We start from the raw sequence: 25,442 nt of genomic DNA on the forward strand, positions 1-25,442 counted from the left end.
TTCGGTGTGGGAATCAGGAAGTGAAGCCTTGCTGCTTCACTTCCCGGTTCCCTATTGCGCATGCGCGAGTCGCGCTGCGCAATAAGGGCGGTCCCTGCTGTCTCTGGGATCCGTGTGTTTCCCAGCAGACAGCAGGGGCCCTGCAGGAAGTGGCATAAATACCCACAGATTCTGCGGCTATCTATGCCCGGAAGTGGGTGCAGATACCTGTATTATATCCGGTGCCACAATTGGCACCTTTCAGGGGGAGGGTTCCGATGAGCGGAAGTTCCACTTTAGGGTGGAACTCCAATTTAAGGTTTCGAAGCTGACGTTTGGTAACTTGAAACCTTCAGCTCCCTTTACATATTCTCTATGGGATTAAGGTTTGGAGACTGGCTAGGACACTCCTGGACCCTAATGTGCTTCTTTTTGAGCCACTCCTTTGCTGCCTTGGCCATGTGTTTTGGGTCATTGACATGCTAGAATACCCATCCATGACCCGTTTCAATGCCCTGGCTGAGGGAAGGAGGTTCTCACCCAAGACGGTACATGGCCCCGTCCATTGTCCCTTTGATGCAGTGAAGTTGTCCTGTCCCTTTAGCAGAAAGAAACCCCAAAGCATAATGTTTCAATCTCCATGTTTGATGGAGGGGATGGTGTTCTTGGGGTCATAGGCGGTATTCCTTCACCTCCAAACACGGCGAGTTGAGTTGATGTCAAAGAGCTTGATAGTCTCATCTGACCACAACACTTTCACCCAGTTCTCCTCTGAATCATTCAGATGTTCATTAGCAAACCTTAGACGGGCCTGTACATATGCTTTCTTGAGCAGGGAGACCTTTCGGGCGCTGCAGGATTTCCGTCCTTCACAGTGTAGTGCGTTTTCTTGGTGACTATGGTCCCAGCTGCCTTGAGATCATTGACAAGATTCTCTCATTTAGTTCTGGGCTAAATCCTCACCATTCTCATGATCATTGAAACTCCACAAAGTCATACAATCACACAGTATATACAGATATTTTTTTTATTGGCTGAGAAGGTACTGGAGAGGTGGGGCAGCTATAATCTCTGGATTTTTAGACCAAAAGGATGTCAGTAAGGGACATTTCAGAGACAGATGTAAATAAAACACAGATCTTTACATACTGTCCCTGGTTTTACTGAGGCTGGCAACCCTGATGGGGCCCCCTGGTGCCCGAGTGGCCGAATGGTCAGTCCGCCCCTGGTTGTCACCTTCGTAGACTGTGCACTTTGCAAAGTACAATTGCACTCTGCAAGAGAAATTGCTCCAGAGCTTAGTAAATGAGCAGAAGCTCTGCTGACTTCCATCATCCAATCATGTGCAAACAAAAATGCTGTTTTTTTTTTTCATTTTCGTTGCACATGATTGGGCATTCTTTGCAAAGTGAAGCTTTGCTTCTTTTGCTAAGCTCTGCAACACATGCACTTTGTGAAGTGCACAGGGTTTAATTTACTAAAGGCAAATAAACTGTGCACTTTGCTCCAGAGCTTAGTAAATGAGGTAAGGCTTCATTTTGCAAAGAATACCCAATCACATGCAAGGAAATTAAAAAATAAAACATGTTTGCTTGTACATGATTGGATGATGGAAGTCAGCAGAATCGGTAAATTTGAAAAAAATGTGAAGACAAATTCCGAATGTGACTTCCAAAACTGAATCCCAAAGTTAACCATTTCCTGACCAGCTCATGTCTTTTTATGGGCGCAGTATGTTACCCCTGCGCAAAACCCCGTACGGGTGCGGGATTCTCTTTAAGAGCCTCCAGAGGGTGTGCATCCGCTGCATGGCGGGGGACAAGATGTGCATGGCCAGCGGTCGTGATCACGAGAGCCAGCACAGGGATTTCTGTGTGTAAACACACAAATCCTTGTTCTGTCAGAGGAGAGGAGACATGTTGTTTGTTCCTACTAAGTAGGAACAACTTTATGTCTCCTCCCCTAGTCAGTCCTTTCCCCATACAGCTAGAACACAGTGAGGGAACACACATTTAACCCCTTGATCGCCCCTTAGTGTTAACTTATTCCCTGCCAGTGATGTATATACAGCACTGATCGCTGTATAAATGTCAATAGTCCCAAAAATTTGTCAAAAGTGTCTGATTTGTCTGTAGCAATGCTAAAAATTGCAGATTACAAGTAAAAAAAATAAAAATACCATAAAAATGCCATAAAAATGCTATAAATCTTTCCCATAGTTTGTAGACGCTATAACTTTTGTGCAAACCACTCAATATATGCTTACTGTGATTTCTTTTTAACCAACAATATGTAGAAGAATACAGTACATATCGGCATAAACCGATGCAGAAATTTGTTTTTGTTTTTTTTTAATTTGGGGATATTTATTATAGCAAAAAGTAAAAAATATTGTTTTGTTTATAGTGCATAAGAATAATAACGGCAGAGGTGATCAAATACCACCAAAAGAAAGCTCTATTTGTGGGAAAAAAAAGGATACAAATTTAGTTTGGGTACAGCGTCACATGACCGTGAAATTTTCAGTTAAAGCGACACAGCGCTAAATTGTAAAAAGTGCTCTGGTTAGGGGAAAAATCTTCCGGGGCTGAAGTGGTTAAGGAATTAAAAGAAACAAAACAATGTTTTTCGTCATGCACATGTCTAATTTTTACTTAAATTTTAATTCAATAGTGGAGATTCAGACTATTGCAAATGCCTGTTGGAGACTGGTTCTCTTTAATGTGGCGGTCACATGTCCACAAGTAGCCTAAGTGTGTGCCTAGAATGTGGAGTCCATTTAGCATCATCCCCCAAACCTGCTCCGCACCTGATATAAACTGCTAACAGAGTGATTGCCATTTTCTCATCTCGTGTTTGGTGCGGGGAATAGAAAACTCCAGGCAAGGCTGTAAAATACATAAATTCTCAGGCACAGCTGGGTCCATCGTTTACCTTTTGATGTTCCCACGAACGTGTTCTCAAACATGTTGTGTAAGAGAGATTTCCGAGAATCTGACCCGTGAGCTGTCGGCGCACACGCTGACTCGAGATGGCTGTTTATTTACAGTTCTGGTGGAGATATGTTATACTCATTGTAGCGGGAATTCTGGGTTCAATAATTACACTTTACAAACAGTTTCCGCTACAAACCGCAATGTTCTTCTATTACTCCCCACCTAAAGCCCAACTCCGGATAACACACTTACCATGGTATTATCCATTATACTTTCCTTTACATCAAAAGCAACCCCCTATCATGCCAGCTCTTCGAACACTGGCAGACCTGCTCATCTCCATGCTGCGGGGTTACTGAGACGGAAGCATTGCAGGGTTTATAGACACTAGCGCTATGGGCGTGTTTCCACCTCCCTCTTTTCTAGGCAATTCAGGAAACAAAGCTTGGGGCTGGAACTGGGAAAAAAAACAGTACATCCCAGTATGGAAGTGGAGTTCATTTCCATATCTGTGTCCCCAGAATTCAAGTGGGTGCTTGGGTGGCCAATTGCCATTGCTGTCACATGGTAGCAGGAGAAGGACCCATGGACCTGTTTAAGGGTTTATTCACATGTGAGGTACCCTATGAAGAGTGATCTGTGTTCAGTAGGAAGGCATTATATCACCTCTTCACTACCCCATTTAACCCTGTAATTGCCACACTACCGTGCCGCAATCACATGCATTGCGGAGCAGTTGGGACGTAGCCCTATAAACTTCCATGGGTTGCAATCCCGAACTGCAGTTCAGTAGCCTGGTTTAACCACTCCCCGGCCGATTGTGTGAACAAGCCCTCAAGGATAAACTACCCTACTCCATCCCTAGATGCATACTTATCTGTATCCCATGGGTGCATCCTCCACCATTTGATTTCATCCTCCATGTAAGTCTTTATTTAGCTGGCTGTGCCAAAGCAGTAGCTTCTTGTAGACTTCTATGGGACCGACTCCCAAGAGTCATCAGCCTAAGTCCATAGGGAGTGCTTACGGAGCTATGGTATATGAAAGAGTTGGGGAGTATATTGAGATGGAAGAGGGCAATTCCAAGAAGCTGATATCAAGAGACATTCCGTTATTTGTGGTAGCTGTATAAAAAAACAGCTCAAACAGCTCAAATGTATAAATACATTGAATAAATAATTTAATTAAAGGGGAGCTCCAGGAATTATCTTTATTGAGGGCTTCTTTTCATAGAGAATGGGTTCAGGTATTCCCCCTTCTGAGTCACCCCTTGCCTGTGCCCCCTACTGACCTTCGAGCATGTCTCTTGGTTCCACCCCCTACCCACCTCCCAGTACTGAAGTTTGTGGCGCTAAGTAATTTCTATGGCATTTGTTAACAATAAAAAGAAAAGCAGTAAAAAAGATCCCCTGCAGCCAGCAACAATAGATCCCCAGCAACAATAGACCCATGACTAAGCTCCGGGGGCAGAGCGAAACACACTGGGGGTATGGCCTGATCAGAGTCCAGGCTGAGGTTGCCACTCCACTCATCTCTGAAGGACACCATAGAGGTGTGGCATTCAGGGTTCACCCTTATTCCCTCGGACAATAGACTCCCCCAGTTTCCAAGCAGCCAGCAACAATAGACCCCTCTCTCAACAGTAGATTGCCCCCAGCAACATAAGACCCCCTTCCCCTAGCAACAATACATCTCCCACCATCAACAATAGACCTCCCTAGCAATAATAGACCCTCTTCATAAATAGATCCCCTCGAGTGACAATAGATCCCCTAGCTGATGGCAACAATAGACCTTTCAGCACACCCCACCACCCCTTGTCATTACATACGTTCAGTGCTGGAGATGCCAGAACTGCACTCTTTCACATTCTGCCTGAAAAAAGCCCTGTCTCTATTGTTAACTCTCATCAGTCCAGCTTGGCACGATACAATTATTCATATCTTAAATTTGAAGGGGTGCTGGGGATGCTGAAAACCACTGTAGTAGCCATAGGTGTATGCAGGGGGTGTGTCAGGTGTGCCTGGGAAAACACTATTTACTCTGTTCTGTGCCGATTCCGCTACTACTCGGGCTTCCCACATGTTGCGCCCCCCACCGCAGTGCTGCTGGCTTTCCTCCTCTTCTCTCCCCCCCGGCTGCTGTACCGAACTGTATTTGGTTGCCGGTGTTGTGTCCAAACAGCAGTTCTTCAAAATCTCCAATTACTGATGTTTTAAAGAAACTTGAAGTTAATTAGTTGGAGTTTCTGATGAGTTGGCTAATTTGACAGAACACCGGCTCCATTGAGAGCCGGTCACAAGCTCCTGACATTTATTTATTTTTATTATTTATTTCAGGTAGTTATATAGTGCTGTCAATTTACGCAGCACTTTACATATACATTGTACATTCACATCAGTCCCTACCCTCAAGGAGCTTGCAACCTAAGGTCCCTAACTCACATTCATACATACTAGGGACAATTTAGACAGGATCAGATTGACCTACCAGCATGTCTTTAGAGTGACATGCGAATTGGATCCAGGGAAACCTGGGGCACTAAGTACAAAACCTGGGTCATATGCCCTGGGTGCCAGGGTCTGGTAACCCCCTTGAATTCATGATCTACCCTCCTCAAATCAGAAAACATTATATGTATTTAAAAAATACAAGGTATTCTCTAAATGGCAGTGGTGCCAAGCAAGTGAATCCCTGTGGTCAGTGTGGAAAAAATAAAGCCCGCTGAGGTGATCAAATGCCACCAAAAGAAAGCTCTATTTGTGGGAAAATAGGACATCAATTTTTTTGGGTACAGTGCCGCACGACCACGCAATTGTCAGTTAAAGTAATGCAGTGCTGCATCGCAAAAAATGTCCTGGTCATGAAGAGGGGTAAATCTTTAACTACTTCCAGACCGCCCCACCGCACATATACTGCGCCAGGGTGGCCCGGCTGCGCAGCCGGTGACCCACTCCCGCTGCAATTGGACACAGTGGGTCTAGTGGGAGCTAATAAGCGGATCCAGTGGCCGCGATGGCCGGCGGTCACCCGCGATCGCTTGGAGGAGAGACAGATATGTAAACAAGGCAGACCGTCGTTCTGTCAGGCAGGAAGAGAGAGATCTGTGATTCCTGCTAATCAGGAACACAGATCTCTCTCTTCCTCCTGTGAGTCCACCCCCCCCCCCCCCCACACACAGTTAGAAAGCATTCCCTGGGAGCACACTTAACCTTTTGATCGCCCCTGATGTTAACCACTTCCCTGACAGTGTCATTTATTTTTTATTATTATTATTATTTATTATTTATTTATGACAGTGACAGTGCAGTTTTTTTTAGCACTGATCCCTGTATTGGTTTCACTGGTCCCCAAACAGTGTCACTTAGCGTCCAATTTGTCCTCAGTCCCGCTAAAAAATGAAAAACGCTGATCGTCGACACAACTAGTAAAAATAGAAATGCCATAAAAATATCCCATTGTAGACGCGATAACTTTTGCGTAAACTAATACACCAATTTGGATTTTTTTCTACCAAAAATATGTAGCAGAATGCATATTGGCCTAAATTGATGAAGAAATTAGATTTTTTACATATTTTTATTGTATGTGTTTCATAGCAGAAAGTATAAAATATATATATATATATATATATATATATATATATATATATATATATATATATATATATATATACCGGTATTTTTATTTATTTTTTGCAAAAGTGTCGCTCTTTTTTTATTTATAGCGCAAACAACACCAAAATAAATCTCTATTTGTGGGGAAAAAAATATTTTTTTTTGGGTACAGTGTCACACGACTGCGCAAATGTCAGTTAAAATAATGCAGTGCCGTATTGCAAAAAATGGCCAGGTCATTAAGGGGGTAAAACCTTCCCAGGGCTGAAGCGGTTCATTTATTTTTCGTTCTATCTTGTACTTACGTGTCTGTTCCCATCAGATCAGGGTAAAGGTGTATTGTTAACCTGTAAAGCAAATGGTAAGAAACGGACATCTTTGTAATGCAACATACATTCAATTACTCTTCACCGTCAGAGAGCGTCTAACACAAACACTCAGCAGGTGAGATGTAGATTTGATTGCCTGACACCGCTTGGCTGTAAGGAGTACACGGCGGGAACCCCGGAAAAAAAAATGTGATTGATACTAATCGCACTTAAAAGTTGAGTAAATTTCATCTTGTTTGTGTTTTATCGATATCCGAGCTTCAAGTCACAGAAGTAAAGAAAATATTCCTTTGAAATGCTGACCTTATCTCTGACAGCCGATCTCTACAAGGATAATCTTGCCGACTTGAGCTGCTGAAAAGAGCAAAACTAGCATGATGGAGGAAGGTCTGCAAGAAGCACCGTCTGTGCTGCTCTCTGCAACCAATCAGCTTTTTTCTTTTTTTATTTTTTTCTTTTTTTTTTTATATTTTTAATATGGGTTGGATATCTACCCATAAATAGAGTCTTTTAAAGCGGTATTAATCCCAAAAGCAAACATTTATTATATTGCAGCTTACCAATTCTTAGCCCTTGTACACACGGTCGGAGATTCCGACAACCAAATCCGTCTGAGTAATTCCGACAGATTAATTCCGGAAGAGGTCCGGAAGTGATGTTGCATACACACGGTCGGACTAAATTGTCAGAAAATCCGATTGTACATAACGTGATGACGTTATTTCGTTAGGACGGGACTACATTCAGGCTAGTAGGCAATAGCTTTGGTCTAGGAATTTGATCTGAGCATGTGTGGCACTTTGTCCGTCGGAGTAGGCTACACATGATCGGAGTATGTCCAATAGGAGCATTTTGTCGAAAAATTTTACCGGCAAGTTGGAAAAGTTGGTCTGTCGGATATTCCGACGGAAACAGTCCGATGGAGACCACACACAGTCAGAATATCCGACAAAACGGTCCGATAGGAAACATTCCGACGGAATCTCCGACCGTGTGTACAAGGGCTTAGATGTGATGGCTGCATTGGTTTTATTTTTTAGGCTTTCCTTCTTCCATTTTCATCTGGAGATCCAGCCAGCAAGTCTGTTTTTTACAAGCTCACACTCTCCAGTAGCAGTTTTTTTTTTTTTTTTTTAATCAGATCCTTTTTTTTTTTGTTTGTTTTTAAGCAAATAACATTAAACTTTTAATCTCAGAATTCTGACTTTGAAACTCAGAACTCATTTTTTTTTTTCAAAAACACAATTCTGTGTATATATATATATATATATATATATATATATATATATATATATATATATATATATATATATTTTTTTTTTTATGATGGCCCCAGGGTTCTTCCATATTAAAGCAAACAAAATCACATTACAGCAAACACAACCGAAAAAAAAAGAAAAAAAAAGAGAAACCCAGGCCACCCCGCCGCATCCAAACCCACAATAAGTGCTTTTTTTTACCAAAATATTCCTTTATACCGGCTTTTGAAATTTACAAAAGCAGTCATTTAGAAATCAGATGAAAGGTTTAGTGCTGGGAAACAGTTTTTGAAAGATAAAAATTTGCATTTTATATACAACTATATAGATCAGACCAAAATATAAATAAATGAGGAGGAAAGAGGGACAGATGTTCCAAATCAGGGACAGTCCCTCGAAATCAGGGACATTTGGGAGCTATGATGTCAGCACTACTTTATAAAGTAATATCTATTTATTTATTTATTTAAGCAAACAACATTAAAACAATACAAACAGGTTATTGAAACAAAATCACATTACACCAAACACAACCCCAAAAAAAAAGAGAAACCCAGGCCACCTCACCGCACCAAAGCCAGACCCCATCCCCCACCCCCCTTGAAAAAAGATTTGAAATCTTTTTAAATTCGAATTTGAAAACAATTTGAAAACTATTTGAATCAAATTCGAATTCCGTGCAATTTTTTTTTTTTCGTTTTGGATCCGTTGAAATTAGATACTATTGTAATTCAGAAATTTGAATACATCCGAATTGCCAAAAAATGAAAATTTGTCCAAGTAAACTGCTCATTTACTCTAACAGCTTCAACTCTTCTGGGAAGGCTGTCCACAGGGTTTAGGAGTGTATCTATGGGAATGGTTGACCATCCTTCCAGAAGCGCATTTGTGAGGTCAGGCACTGATGTTGGATGACAAGGCCTGGCTCGCAGTCTCTGCTCTAATTCATTCCAAAGGTGTTCTATCAAGGCACGGAAGTCAAGCTCCTCCACCCCTCATCCATGTCTTTATGGACCTTGCTTTGCGTACTCACTCAAATCATTTAGTGGAGGGGGAGATTATGGTGTGGGGTTGTTTTTCAGGGGCTGGGCTTGGACCCTTAGTTCCAGTGAAGGAAGGTCTTGAGGCATCAGCATACCAAGACATTTTGGACAATTTCATGCTCCCAACTTTGTGGGAACAGTTTGGGGATGGCCCCTTCCTGTTCCAAGATGACTGCACACCAGTGCACAAAGCAAGGTCCATAAAGAGCGAGGATGAGCGAGGAGTGGGGTGGAGGAACTTGACTGGCCTGCACCCCCCACTTCCTGCTTGATGGAACACCTTTGAAATGAATTAGAGCAGAGACTGCAAGCCAGGCCTTCTCGTCTACATTGGTGCCTGACCTCGCAAATGCGCTTCTGGAAGAATGGTCAAACATTCCCATAGACACACTCCTGAATCTTGTGGACAGCCTTCCCAGAAGAGTTGAAGCTGTTATAGCTGCAAAGGGTGGGCCAACTCAATACTGAACCCTACGGACTAAGACTGGGATGCCATTAAAGTTCATGTAAAGATAGACGTCCCAATACTTTTGACAATATATAGCAGTAAGATTTTCTTCCATCAGACGGCAAACTTTGTGCCAGCAAAGAAAGAAAAAAAAAAGAAAGACTTCAGAAAAACATTCCTCTCTTCATCCTCCGACTCAAATTCACCTTATGGCTCCAGGATGCAGCGTCTCCGATTTGCATATTATTCCCGAAGAAGGAGAGGATAAGTATCATTGTGATTTCCATAATTAATTGCAGTTCTGCTTGTCAGACACACGGTACGTGAGGGAAAGTGTACGCCACACGCCGCAGACACAACGCTGGCGGAAAGGGAGGGGAGCTGACATGTTTGTCATTCCCACACTGTTCTCCAACACCCAATCACTTAAAATTCAGGATCTCCAAGAACCCCACTGACACACAATAATGAAAATTCAAATATTCATTTCTTCAAGCCCTTTGTGTCCTTTTTTTTTTTTTTTTTTTCCGGAGCTAAACTAAGATAATTAGAGTTTTCGGCTAATTTTGGAGACTATTTAATAACATCTCCTGCTAGACTGCTCGTGTAATCTCAGCAAGAGGAAGTATCTGGTGTAACAGAGCGAGAGAAAGATAAAAAAAAAAAAAAAAAAATCTTGATCCTGTATTTTTTTTATTTTTTTTGTTAAAGTGGGGATTCATGCTTTTCCTTAATAAAGCGGATTCCCGCTGCTCGAGTTTGGCAACAGCCATGCCAACTGCGTTGGGGAAGATTGGATTAAAAGGGGCAGCTGACAATGTCTCCGAGTCCCCTCTCGCCAGCACGATTTGATGCAAATTCTATTACTTTTCATGCTTTGGGAGATAATGAAATGGAGACAAAATGCTAAAAGGTTTTCAATCCGGTGAAAAAAAAATAAAAAATAATAACGACTGCAAGGACAAAACTAGTTTGATTCATTTTTCATCACCCGTAAGAGTATTGGATATTTAAACATGTTGTTCTTTTGCTGTGTAAGGAATTCAATTATACTGCGTGTCCTCCTTGTGCACTCCCAGCTATGCATGAACACGGAATATTAAGTTATTTCAAAGGCTTCAATCGCAGAGAAAATAACATTGAAAATCTGCGTCTTGGATATTTCAGGCAATGAAAGAAAATAAAAAGAAAATTGCAAAGGAATTGATAGAAATTTTAGGCTCATTCTTCTCAATTGAGCTGTTCTTTGGTGGCTTGGCTGGACAAGGAGTAAGCATTGCACAGGCTCTTATCTCTCACTTCACCACCACATCGTTTCTTATCTTAGATACATTCACGAGCCACTTTATTAGGTACACCTTTCTAGTACCGGGTTGGACCCCCTTTTGCCTTCAGAACTGCCTTAATTCTTTGTGGCATAAATTCAACAAGGCGTTGAAAACACTCCTCAGAGATTTTGGTTCACAATGAAGGTGCTCTATTGGATTGAGATCTGGTGACTGTGGAGGCCATTGGAGTACAGTGAACTCCAGTGGCGGTTGGTATGTTTTTTTTTTTTTTTTGGAGGGGGGGGTCAAATAACCACCCATCCCTCCGATCGCCACCCCCCCCCACTGTTTGTCGGTCGGTCCGGTACTTACCCCATTGTGACGGGTGGCAGGCAGCGTCGTGCAGTGGTTCGGCTCCGAGTCCTCTCCTCCACTGTGGCTTTTTAGCTCCTCCCCTCCTCCTCCTAGGTTGGGTGACCATTTTTCAAAACCCGCTTCCTGATTGGCCTGGAGGAGGTTCAGTGTTATAACAGCGAATATTGAGTGTTGTAACACACCTGGGTTGGCTCGGAGCGCACTCTCTGCGATCCGAGCCCAACCTATATTGAATCTTCAAAGAAACAACCCCCCCCCCCCGAATTAGAATCCATGCGCCAGTGTCCTGAAAAGGGCCTGACACATGGATAGGGGAGGCGGTGATGGACAGGGGGGAGTGGCGCCCGTGCGACCTTAATAAGCGGGCCATCTCTGGTGAATGTCTTGTCAGTGTGAGATGATTGGAGCTTTGTGACATGATACATTATCCTGCTGGAAGGAGCCATCAGAAGATGGGTACATTGTAATCATAAAAGGATGGACATGGTCAGCAACAATACTCAGGTAGGCCGTGGTGTTTAAAACAATGGTGGCTGGTGCTCAATATCTTTTTTTGGGGGGGGGGGGAGCAAACAAACCTCCCCCCTCACTCGCACCACCGACACCCCCCCATTCGCACTGCCCCTGCCACCTGCCGCTGCTGAGTTAGTGATACAGAATTTGGGCTTCACTAGTCAGTGACTCGGAGTCCAGGAATCAGTAGAAAGTAATGCAGAATTAAGACTCCAATAATAGGTGACCCTCCATCTCACGGTATGGCCAAACAGCCCTCGCCTGAACAGATTAAAGCTATTCTCCCTGGACTTGTAGATCTTTTTTAGTGTGGGCTCTCTTCCTCTGTTCCCTGGGTCCAGTAGGCAGGACTAACATCTGTCCACAGCAAAGGCCAATCAGAGTACCGCTTCTCTGAGAAATGGGGACCCCTCACATCACGGACGTACTCAAATGCAAGTAGTATCTTCTTACAGTGCAACTGCGATGGGGGCATATCTGCTGGGAGGAAAACAAGGCGTTTACCTTGGGTGGCATTTTTTATTTGGGTGGTGCCACCCCCAGGCAGAAGGGCAGAGGCGGCTCTTTAATTAGTCAGGAGAAGGACTGCCATACAGATAACCATGTTCCGGGGAGCCTGGTGCCTCCCGTAGTGTTTTGACAAAGGAGCCATGGGCAGCTCTGAAACGTGTTAGCCATGCCTCAGGTGCTACCATCATGCGACTATGGGAGGCACCGGGCTCCCCGAAAGACAGTGATCTGTCTGGCACTCTTTCTCTTGACTGAGCACGATATGCTCCGGACTTTATAGATCTTTTCTGTGCTGTGATCATCCCGACCCCAGGTGGGTCTGACAAGCACAATCCTTTTCTTTACATGTAAGTTGCCATTTGTCTAATACACTGGTTGTTTCGTTTTAATGCTGTACTTAGAGTGGCCCTGCCCTCTGCTCCCGCTGATCCCATCATATGCCCTGCCGAACCAATTCCCCACCCCACTGACCACATGCTCTGCCCTGCTGACCCCTGTCCTACACCCTGCTGACCCCATCCTCTGCCCTACTGACCCCTGTCCTACACCCTGCTGACCCCATCCTCTGCCCTACTGACCCATGTCCTAGACCCTGCTGACCCCATCCTCTGCCCTACTGACCCCTGTCCTACACCCTGCTGATCCCATCCTCTGCCCTGCTGACCCCTGTCCTACACCCTGCTGACCCCATCCTCTGCCCTACTGACCCATGTCCTAGACCCTGCTGACCCCATCCTCTGCCCTACTGACCCCTGTCCTACACCCTGCTGACTCCATCCTCTGCCCTACTGACCCATGTCCTAGACCCTGCTGACCCCATCCTCTGCCCTGCTGACCCCTGTCCTACACCCTGTTGACCCCATCCTCTGCCCTGCTGACCCCTGTCCTTCACCCTGCTGACCACATCCTCTGGCCTGCTGACCCCTGTCCTACACTCTGCTGACCCCATCCTCTGCCCTGCTGACCCCTGTCCTTGACTCTGCTTACCCCATCCTCCGCCCTGCTGACACCTTCCTTTATCTCGCTGACCCCCATCCCCTGCCTCACTGACTCCATGCTCTGCCCTACTGACCTCTGTCCTGTACCCCGCTGATCCCGTCCTATATCTCGCAGACCCCATCCTCTGCCCCATAGACCACATATGTGGCACTTGGACAAATCATGTCTTTGTGAACGGCTGCAGCTTCCTCGTCAGACCCAGAGATTACAACAGTATAGCCCGATTTCAGTCTTGCCTAGGACAGCACAAAACCAAAATACACCACTGAGCTACGAGTGACAAGCACGGTTGCAGCACAGAACCAAATGGCGTTTTGCTCACACTGCTCTATGTAAAAGCACTTTGGCCCCCCTCCACCCTTGGGACCGATGTTCACCCATGGAGGAAACTCCACTGATAAGTGTATATTTTGCCTCATCCATCATTTTTGGCTAGATGGCTGTCTATCTTTGGCTAGACTGATGACTAGTGATTAGTGAATTGGTTTGAAAACCTTATTCTCCTGAATATATGTATGAAAATGAGGCAGTGTATCACACTATCATTAATTACGTGATACACTGCCAACCAGGAAAATCTACATACATTCAATAGAAAAAAAAATGATGAGTAGCTGATTCCACTGCTGTGATCATCCCCAATGATTGCATTATTGAAGTGAGCCCAACATCAGATATATTCATGCATGCTAACTCATAACTCCCAACTGTCCCTGATTTAGAGGGACTGTCCCTGATTTGGAGCAACGTCCCTTTGTCCCTCTTTCCCTCTCATTTGTCCCTCATTTTGGTCTGATCTATATAGTTGTTAATAATAATAATTGCACTTATTAATAATAATTGCACTTTTTATCTTTTTCAAAAAGTGTTTCCCAGTGCTAAACCTTTTATTCAAATTCTAAAGTGCTGCATTTGTACATTTTAAAAGCCAATATAAAGGAATAGTAGTGTTAAAAAAAAGCACTTGTGGATTAAATTGACTTTTTATTGTTAAGTCTCCTTTAAGGGGGTGTGGTAGGAGGCGTGTCCTATGCCTACATGCTAGTAGGTGTCCCTTATACCCATCTCAAAATGTTGGGAGGTATGCTAACTAATGTGCAACACTTCCAGGTAATTATCACCTCTTACTGAGATCACAGCACTTCCCCGGAAAATGCCTTTCTATTCTGTTTTCTCCAGTAGGACAGAGTCGTCTTTGTTTAGGCATCATCCAGAGTCGCCATTAACTCCCTGGACAGAGATGCCAGCTTAGAGATCAAGCAATCAAGTTCACGAATGTCTTACATAGGCCAACCCTCTATTGCAGCCTCTCACCTGACACGCTACAAAGTTATAATGTACAGACTGATTATTGGGGGAGAGGAGACTAAGAAAATGCTTCCTCCTCCCTTGTAGGGGCATATCTGTTTAAAAGTGTATTAGTGTACAATGCACCACCTAAACTTTGTGCTCTTCAACCCTTTGTTAGGACAGTGTGCACATTTAGTTTACAACTGATAATTGAGATCTACCAGCACAGCACATACAGTGTTAAACATGGCAAACATCAATCTACAGCACCTTCCTTAAAGAGGAACTTCACTTCCATGAATGGAAAGGACGCCGCTCTCTCAACCAAAAGTAAGGCACAGCCTCAGTCGACATTTCCCAGACAGACCACACCCCCTGATGCATTTCGCTCCACTTACCCGGGGCTTAGTCATAGATGTCCACTATGACTATGCCCCCATGGGCAGGGCGAAACATATCAGAGGAAAGGTCTAGTGGAGAAATGTAGGTCGAAGCTGATTCTTACTTCTACTTGCACGCGCTGGTTGGGAGAGCGGCATCCTTTCTGTTCATGTGTGTGTTACTTCCTGGATGAGTACACACACACACATATATATAAATATATATATATATATATATATATATATATATATATATGTGTGTGTGTGTGTATATATATATATATATATATATATATATATATATATATATATATGTATGTATGTATGTATATATACAGTGGTGTGAAAAAGTGTTTGCCCCCTTCCTCATTTCCTGTTCCTTTGCATGTTTGTCACACTTAAGTGTTTCGGAACATCAAACCAATTTAAACAATAGTCAAGGACAACACAAGTAAACACAAAATGCAATTTGTAAATGAAGGTGTTTATTATTAAAGGTGAAAAAAAAATCCAAACCATCATGGCCCTGTGTGAAAAAGTGATTGCCCCCTAAACCTAATAACTGGTTGTCCACCCTTAGCAGCAACAACTGCAACCAAGAGTTTGCGATAACGTGCAATGAGGCTTTTACAGCGTCCTGGAGGAATTTTGGCCCACTCATCTTTGCAGAATTGTCCTAATTCAGTTACATTAGAGGGTTTTCGAGCATGAACGGCCTTTTTAAGGTCATACCACAACATCTCAATAGGATTCAGGTCAGGACTTTGGCTAGGCCACTCCAAAGTCTTCATTTTGTTTTTCTTCAGCCATTCGGTGGTGGACTTGCTGGTGTGTTTAGGATCATTGTCCTGCTGCAGAACCCAAGTTCGTTTCAGCTTGAGTACACGAACAGATGGTCGGACATTCTCCTTCAGGATCTCTTGGTAGACAGCAGAATTCATAGTTCCTTTTATCACGGCAAGTCTTCCAGGTCCTGAAGCAGCAAAACAGCCCCAGACCATCACACTACCACCACCATATTTTACTGTTGGTATAATGTTCTTTTTATGAAATGCAGTGTTCCTTCTACGCCAGATATACTTGGACACACACCTTCCAAAGAGTTCCACTTTTGTCTCATCGGTCCACAGAATGTTGTCCCAAAAGTCTTGGGGATCATCAAGATGTGTTGTGGAGAAATTGAGACGAGCTTTGATGTTCTTTTTGCTCAGCAGTGGTTTTCTCCTTGGAACTCTGCCATGCAGGCCATTTTTGCCCAGTCTTTTCCTGATGGTGGAGGCATGAACGCGCTCTTGGGGTAATTTTGGGCGGCCGGCCACTCCTGGGAAGGTTCACCACTGTTCCATGTCTTCGCCATTTGTGGATAATGGCTCTCACTGTGGTTCGCTGGATTCCCAAAGCTTTGGAAATGGCTTTATAACCCTTTCCAGACTGATAGATCTCAATTACTTTCTTTCTCAATTGTTCCTGAATTTCTTTGGGTCTCGACATGATGTGTAGCTTTTAATGATCTTCTGATGGACCTTACTGTGTCAAGCAGCTCCTATTTAAGTGATGCCTTGACTGTGAACAGGTGTGGCAATAATCAGGCCTGGGTGTGGCTAGAGAAATTGAACTCAGGTGTGGACAACCACAGTTATAGTATGTTTTAACAAGGGGGGCAATCACTTTTTCACACAGGGCCATGATGGTTTGGATTTTTTTTCACCTTTAATAATAAACACCTTCATTTACAAATTGCATTTTGTGTTTATTTGTGTTGTCCTTGACTATTATTTAAATTGGTTTGATGTTCCGAAACACTTAAGTGTGACAAACATGCAAAGGAACAGGAAATGAGGAAGGGGGCAAACACTTTTTCACACCACTGTATGTATATATATAGATATGTGTATATATATATATATATATATATATATATATATATATATATATATATATATATATATGTGTGTGTGTGTGTGTGTGTGTGTGTGTGTGTGTGTGTGTATATATATATATATATATATATATATATATATATATATATATATATATTGGATTTAGGAAAGAGGCTCCTAGCTCTTTACCCAGGTCCCTCATTCCAGTTGTAAAACATTACAAACACTGTAACTCATGGTTTCTCAACCAGGGTTAGGTTGAACCTTAGGGTTCCTCCAGAGGTTGCTAGAGGTTCCTTGAGCAATGAGCACTTTCTGCCTCTCAAGTTCCCACTGACACCATTGATCTTTATAGCTATCTGTAAGGGGTAATTCTTCCCAATGACCACACATGTAAGAAGCATTCTTTCCACTGACCTTCACACTAATGTATCATGAGTTGTAGATATATAGTCATTTTTAGCAGGATTTCCCCCGAGACTGGAAAGTAATTTCAACACTCTATGTTGAAAAAGTTGAGAAAGGCTGGTGTAACTTATGAGCATTAAGAAACATGTACTTTCCAATCTATGGAGTGCATCACCATTTTCCTTGCAGGGGATGTTTTGCCAGGCTTTGGCTCTCTGAAGCTGCCATCTTGAATTTGATCTTTGAAGATGTCTCATATCTAGCTCTCCTCGGCACATGGGCAAGGCTTGGCAGTGAGGTGGGACTGGTCCTACAGCCTCCTGGGACACATCACATGTGACTGTGGCGGTGGGGATGGGAGGACGGGCCAAGCACATGTCATTCTAGCCTAGCCAAGACCTGAGGAAGAGCTGCTACTTTAAAAAAAAAAAGTATTCTCTTCACAAAAAACAAACAAACCTGCAAACCTGTTGCCGGCTGGGGGAAGGAAGAAGAAGAGTTTTCCAGGAAGAATTTTTGAGCATGTAAAAAAGTTAATAAAAAGGTATGCCGCATTTTTTAGCATACATTTATGCTAACACATATATACTAACATTTATAGGTAAAGTTGATCCCGGGAATATCCGATTGCCTCTTGGGGGATCAAGATTTTTTTCCCCAGCTGGAGCAATTTGGATCATGCTTTGCTTTTTTTTTACCTTCCTCTGGATCAACTGTGGTTATGGGATTGTGTATACAGGATTGTAAAATTTGTTATTTTCATTTTTTTTTTTTTATATTTATACATTTTTTTTAAAGCATGGATATTTTAAGGTATCATAAAGTAGGTGTTATCTGAAATTGGCTGCAAACGTAGAAATAAGTTTTAAGCTGCACCGGCAGATCGTACCACCAATTTGGCTGCAAAGACACAAAGTGAATATGCATACACAACACTTTTTCATAGATTGTTCCTGTGTATTGAAAGGCTTCTGCTAGTACAGCAACATTGCTTGGAGACCCGAGTATTCATCAGTGTAAGCCATGCCTCACCCCCCCCCCCCCCCCCAGGGGGCTGGGTAGAACTACACCCCTGCCAAGCTGGTAGTTCCTCCGTTGGCATCACACAGGCTATATAGAGCTGGATAACAACCTGAAATGATAGCTGATCCTTCTCTTCTTCCTTCTGGCCAGCTCAAAATAAAAACCAATCGATTCACTTATTTATAAAGTCTAATTATAGATCGGGAAATCAATTCCTCTTGTACGTCACTGAGTGTTTGTGTGTTTTTTTAATTTTCTCTTTTTGTTGGAGGATAGGGAGTATAATGGAGTACACTTAAAAGACCACTAGACTTAATACTCAAGCCAGAACACAAAGACGCGACTCGTACTTTTCTCATGTAGGGTAGGTAAACATTTATAGAGTGGTTATTATATTATTACTAGCTTTAAACATGCTGATTTTGCAGGTTTGCCTGGCTGCTGGAAATTTGATTTACAACAAATGAAAAAAACTGTATCTAGGAAGCGATTTATTACAAAATGTATACAGGGTGGATCTGAGCTAAGGAGCAACAACATTTAACAGGTGAGTTATTGTGCTGCCTTTCCTTCTACTTTCATGGGAAAAATACAGAAAATAGGAGAAAAATATTATAGCATATACAATGTTTTTCACAAGCCATGTTGTAATTTAACCACTTCAGCCCCAGAAGGATTTGCCCCCTTAACCACTTCAGCCCCAGAAGGATTTGCCCCCTTAACCACTTCAGCCCCAGAAGAATTGGCTGCTCAATGACCAGGCTATACGGCATTGCATCACTCTAACTGACAATTGCGTGGTCTCGCGACGCTGTACCCAAACAAAACTGACGTCTTTCCGGGCATCGGCACCCTCGCTGTGCAGCAGATGCACGCGCACGTCTGCTATCCCGCTTCAAGGGACCAAGGTAAAGCTACAACGGTTTGCGGGATCGTACAGTATAATGACGTCGGCTGGTCGGCGAGTGGTTAATGACCAGGTCATTTTTTGCGATGCGGCAGTACGTTACTTTAACTGACAATTGTGCGGTTGTGTGTGTACCCAAACAAAATTGATGTACTTTTTTTCCCACAAATAGAGCTTTCTTTTGGTGGTATTTGATCACCTCGGCAGTTTTTATTTTTTGCGCTATAACAAAAAAAGACCGACAATTTTGAAAAAAAAACAATATTTTTTTACTTTTTTTTTGCTATAATTAATATCACCCCCCCCCCCCCACCCCCCCAAAAAAAATAAAAAAAAAGTCTTCATCAATTTAAGGCCAATATGTATTCTTCTACATATTTTGGTTAATTGCAATAAGCGTTTATTGATTGGTTTGCACGTTACAGCGTTACAAAATGGGGGATAGATTTATGGCATTTTTATTATTAATTTTTTATTTTTTTTTACTAGTAATGGCGGCAATCAGTGATTTTTAGCGGGACTGTGACATTGCGGCAGACAGATCGGACACATTTTTTACACTTTTTTTGGGATAGGTGACATTTATAGAGCAATCAGTGCTATAAAAATGCACTGATTACTGTATAAATAACTTTGGCAGGGAAGGGTTAACACTAGTGGTGATCAAGGGGTTAATTGTGTTCCCTGCAAGGTGTTTCTAACTGTGGGGGAGGGGACTGACTGGAAGTACAGAGAGATCGCTGTTCCTAATCCCTAGGAACAGACGAGAACTAGATGAACTAGATCACAAAATTAAAACTTCTCCTCCATATTGCATGTAACTGGGCATTCTTCAGAATTCCTGAAAGGATCCTTTGGATATTCCGGGACTAACATGTGGTTGAAAGTCATTCAATGTTCAGTAAGGGATCTTCTGATAGACTGTAGAGTGAGACCAACCCATATATATATATATATATATATAAACGGTGTTGCTGGGCCACTGGATGTAGCCAAATAGCATTTAAAGTCTGTGAGAGTGTCCTTTAAAGAAATGTTTTATGCACTAAGATACAAGCCAAATTTTTAGGCATCGCATGCAATGGAAATTTCAGTTTTGGTAAGATATCACAAAGAATTAAATACTTCTCAAGGGATTTAGACCCTGTTGGTCAGGGATATGCAATTAGCGAACCTCCAGCTGTTGCAGAACTACAAGTCCCATGAGGCATAGAAGGAACTTTGACAGCCAAAAGCATGACACCCAGAGGCAGAGGCATGATGGGACTTGGAAGTCCGCTAATTGCATATCCCTGCTGTAGGTTCTCTTATTAGAACACTGAGAGTGCAGCAGGTGATTATAATGAACCAGGCCTATGGAAGATCTCACTTACTCCCGAATAAGTCAGACTTGGTAAAGAAGATATGGTCCTGCTGGTTCGCCTTTAAATATACAACCGCATATACAGATATTATGTCTCTAATTAATTAAGTGATTTATGTACCTTAAGCCATCCCTGATGCAAGAGAATGGATGAGGCAGACCCCCACTTCCCTACGCTCATCTCCCATCCTTCTACTCTTTCTCTCTCTCTCTATTCCCATCCCCCCCACTAACCCCACTTACTGTGAATTACACAAATGCTAAACATTTCTACGAGGGCCTTTGTAGGGAAGTCTTTGGTAGAATAAACCCCACGATGGCAAACAGCCTCAACATTTCAAATCCTGTAACATAACATTTAACATGTTTAATAGATGTTCTTATACCAATGTCGGCTATGCCATTTATACCCGACGGCCCATTAGCTGTAATACATGTCTTTCAGTATTTGTACTGTACACTATGTCTTTTCTTAACTTCAATAAAAACGAATTAAACACAAACATAATGAATCAGGTCTCCCTTTCACAATCAGTATGCAAAGGACATGGTGAATCAAACAGTTATTTCTTCAGAGTTACAACAGGTAGGAACCTGCTACAAAGTCTGTGAACATCCCTGCATTGTAGATTGATCGCCCAGAGGGGATTTTTTTTTTAAACCAAATTTGAGTTAATCTTCAAAGTGTCAATAAACCCACATCATTAAAAAATGATTCACTAAGTTCGATAAGGTGTGGGGTGAATGGGTGGCCAATATGTCGACAGTGTCGGATTCAATGAATCTGTGACGATGCTCCTAGAATTTGAAGTGCATTAAGCATAAAGATATTTGGACAGGTGAGACTGTTCACCAAGACATTCTGTATAGGACTATAATCCCGCTGTTTAGATTGGGGTGTGCTTATTATATAACATATATGTAATTTGCGGTTTATGGGAACCGGCAAATAGCTGATGATATGACTTTCTGCATACACTTAATGGGAGATATCATTCTGTTGGAAATCCTCACCTAGTGCCAATGTCTTTGTGTTTTCTTTGTCTTTGTACCCGTTGTTAAAGCGGAGCTCCACCCAAAAGCGAATGCTCCGCTCGTTCACACCCTCCCCCCACCCACTGCCACATTTGCCACTTTATGGGGGGAAGCGGGGAGCAGGTACATGGTTTTTAACATGTGACCAGTAGCAAAAGGACTAGAAGCTCCTCCTGCCACTGTTTCCCTGCAGACAGGGTGGGAAAGAGCTGGGTCATGTGACAGCTATATATATTGATTAGTAAAAAAAATCTTGGATTGATTAGAAATGATTACAGTGCCATCATCCACATACAGAAAGAGAAGGGACGATGTAAATTAAACTGTATGTGTCTAGCATCACTTTAAAGTGTTACTAAACCCAGGGCCCTGCATTCACTATATCTGGTCTCCCACAGTACACAGAACATGGAAATGCAATTATTTTAGTAAATGTAAACTGATAAATACCTTTTTCTCACTAGCAGTATATATCAATCTTGTCGCTTCTATCAGTTCCTGGTAAAGGTTGTAGGAGGGGTATTTATACTGCACTGAGCTGTCCTATCAGGATCCAGGGCCGACCCCTAACCCTCTGTCTAGACAGTGCCGATTGGACCTGTGCTCATTACATGCACTCAGGGCCGTCTTTAAGGCAGGGCAAAAGGGGCAGCTGCCCTGGGCCCTGTCATTGTTGTGGGGCCCAAAGCAGCTGCCTCATACTTGCCAACTATGCCAGTTTACATTCCCTTGTCCCTTGAAGTTTTAGTCCTGTGCTGCTACTAATGCTGCCCAGCTCTGCCCTATTGTTGTGTACAGATGACTCACCTGCAGACCTGTGTTTACATGTAAATACTGGCATTCATATGTAAATAGCAGTGACATGCATATGTAAATAGCTGAGGCCAACTGCATTGATATGTAAATAAAGGCAGCATTCATAGGAATGCTCCCCTGCAGTGAGGAGAAGATGTGCTGTAACCTATAGCAACTAATCAGTGAGCCTTAAGGAGTGCTGTAACCTCTAGCAACCAGTCAGTAAGCAGTAATGATATGCTGTAACCTCTGGCAACCAATCGCAATCGCTGCCTGATCTCATACAGTAAACTGATTTTAAGTCTAGCTGCTATTTATTGTATGTCTCAGAGAAGGTGGAGAGCGAAATTGCATGGGGGGAGGGGGGCCCTAAGAAATTTTTTGCCCAGGGTCCAATCAATATTAAAGACGGCCCTGCATGCACTCTCCCAAGAAAAAAAAAAGCCTCTTTAGCAATACACACCAAACTGAGCATGTGCAGCCTGACTCCAAAGGCTATGTCTTATCCGGACCTGTTCTGAAGTCAGTGGAAGAAGATGAGGAGGATCTGTGCATACAGGTTCAAACAGCCTTTTTATACAGTGCAGAGGATTAACCCCTACAGTGAGTATAACAAGCATGCTTTACTGAATATACAGACTGATTTTACTGTTGTGGGCTTAGTAACACTTTAAGCCCCCGTTCATATTGCCGTGATTTGACATGTAATGAAATGCGATTTGACAGGTAAAATTGCATGTCAAATCTGAGCCTATTACGCGCAAATCGCCCCCAAACGGTGCGACACCAACTTTGCAGCGCCGCACCAATTTCCAAAAGTAGTCCCTGCACTACTTTCCGCGACTTCGGGGGTCGATTTCAATAAACATTTGTGCATGAACCCGCAAAGATGTCTTTCCAGTCACCCCTGAATTCGGACTGAAATGCGGCTTTGAAATCCATTCAAAGCCGTGTTCAGTGTGAACGAGGGCTAAGGAAAATTTGGTGAACGTTCTAATTTTATCAACGTTTGTCCAGATCAATGACTCAAAACGTACTGAAGTCAGAGGGGCTATGTGAAAGAGGCATTCTTATTGCCTATAGAAAACCATTAGCCTACAAATGCGCTTACTACCTTCTAGGTAAAAAGTTGAACTGTGGGGAAAGTAAAAAGTCCTTCCATGCAGTGGGGCTGTCTCCGCATTGCAAGGGTTAAATGCCCTTTTTAGGTCTAGGGGATCAGAAAAAGTGTTACTTACCCCATTCTGAACCTGCAGGCTGCCCTACATTACTACAGCAGTCCCCGCAGCCTTGTTTTCTCTATGCGCTAGTGGTCGCAGGTCCTCTGGCTTCATCTAGACCAATATAGGGTCTATAGATCTATGCTAGACATGAGTCCACTGAAAGAGCATAGAGGAGTTCCAGGTGCCAAGGGAGAAGGATTAGGTAGGTAAAACTGTTTTTACCGTTCCTTAGACCCTTTCAGTGTGAGAGAGGTGCTTGTATTTGGTTTCTCAAGGTTACAAGCTGGGCTTTTTTATCAGAGAATAGTTGCAGGAACAGGAATAGGTGGACCCTACCCACCTCCGAGCACTTCCTTGGTTCCACCCCCTACCCACCTCCCAGAATCCCAAAATACAGAACCACATATCATTTTGTGGTGCTAAGTAATCTGTATGGAACTTGGTAATGATAACAAGAACAGCAGTAAAATAGATCTCTTGTAACCAGTAACAATAATCCCCTCCCCGCTAGCAACAATAGATCCCCCTAACAACAACGAATCACCCGCAACAACATTTTTCTCCTAGCAACAATAGACTTACATTCCAGCAGCAACAACAGATATCCCCACAGCCAGCATTAATAGACTTTTCGTCAGCAAGCAACAATAGTCGCTTCCCTCTCAGAAGTTATCTCCCAGCAACACCTGCCCCCCCCCCCAGCATATAAGACCCAGCCCCAGCAACGGTACGTCCCCCACTAGCAACAATAGACCTCCCCGGGAACAATAGAACCCCAAGCAAAACTAGATCCCCTCCAGCTAGAATATATTTCCCAGGCAGCCAGCATCAATAGACCCTGCAGTACACCCCAGCACCCCTTGCCATTACATACAGTCAATGCTAGAGGTGCCGGAACTGCGTTCCCCCACGTTCCTGCTGAAAAAAAGCCCCTGTTACAAGAAATATCTTCTCTATCCTGCTTTTTATGAATCAGAAATCAGCAATGCCTTCCATCCCAAGTTACCTGATATTATGTGCCTTTGTGATTGCCGTTTGCCTTTAAAGAGTTCCAAACTTGTCAAAACTTTGGCGCACAATGCTCCAGCACTTACGACTTTTTAATCAAAGGAAAGTTATTTTCTTTTCAAAGTCTTCTTGTATAAAAGGACCAGATAAAGAAGATTTCTTATTACCCAAGGAGCCGAGACGCCGGTGGTTAGTGGGAATATCGTAAAAGAATTGCATGCTACAACATCTGTCATCACTACGGCGTTGAGAACAAAATTACTGATCTAAGTTGGCTGCTGCATCCCCTTGGGGGAAAATGGATGGATATCTAATCAATTTTTTTTCTTTTATTCATTTCTTGTTGAATAATAAGGGTGCAGCTGCCTTTGCTGAATGAAGTCAGCTCAGCAGAGACTTAACGTAGCTGATGAAGAAAGACATAAAGCTCCACCTGACCCCGTATCCCTTTATATTCTATAATTAACTACAACTTCCTGTCTGTAACAGCTCAGGCTCCCAACCCAAAGACCCCCATACTTTACTTTGCTTCAAGTTGTCACACATCCATCAAGACTTCCACAGTTTATCAACTAAACAATTTAAGTTGCCCATCTGCTAACAGCTGAAAAAATACATTGTGTAAGGAAAAATATGATCCTTTTTTTCCTGTGATGTAGCCTGGATACGTTTTCAGCAGGAAACACACTTAAAGGATAAGCATACTTCTAATGCAACCTTTTCCTTTGCTAGTGTTCACAACAACCACAGCAAAACCAAACTATTCAGCTCATAAAAAAGTCACCGATGTACAATCAGTAAAGACTGCTCAAGTCTGGTCCAAGGACCAAGTTACAGTATTTTGTAGTTGGGTG

The sequence above is a fragment of the Lithobates pipiens genome, unplaced genomic scaffold, assembly GCF_037356315.1.
Source record: "Lithobates pipiens isolate NorthernLeopardFrog02 unplaced genomic scaffold, aLitPip1_a1.2 Scaffold_23, whole genome shotgun sequence".
Taxonomy (NCBI): domain Eukaryota; kingdom Metazoa; phylum Chordata; class Amphibia; order Anura; family Ranidae; genus Lithobates; species Lithobates pipiens.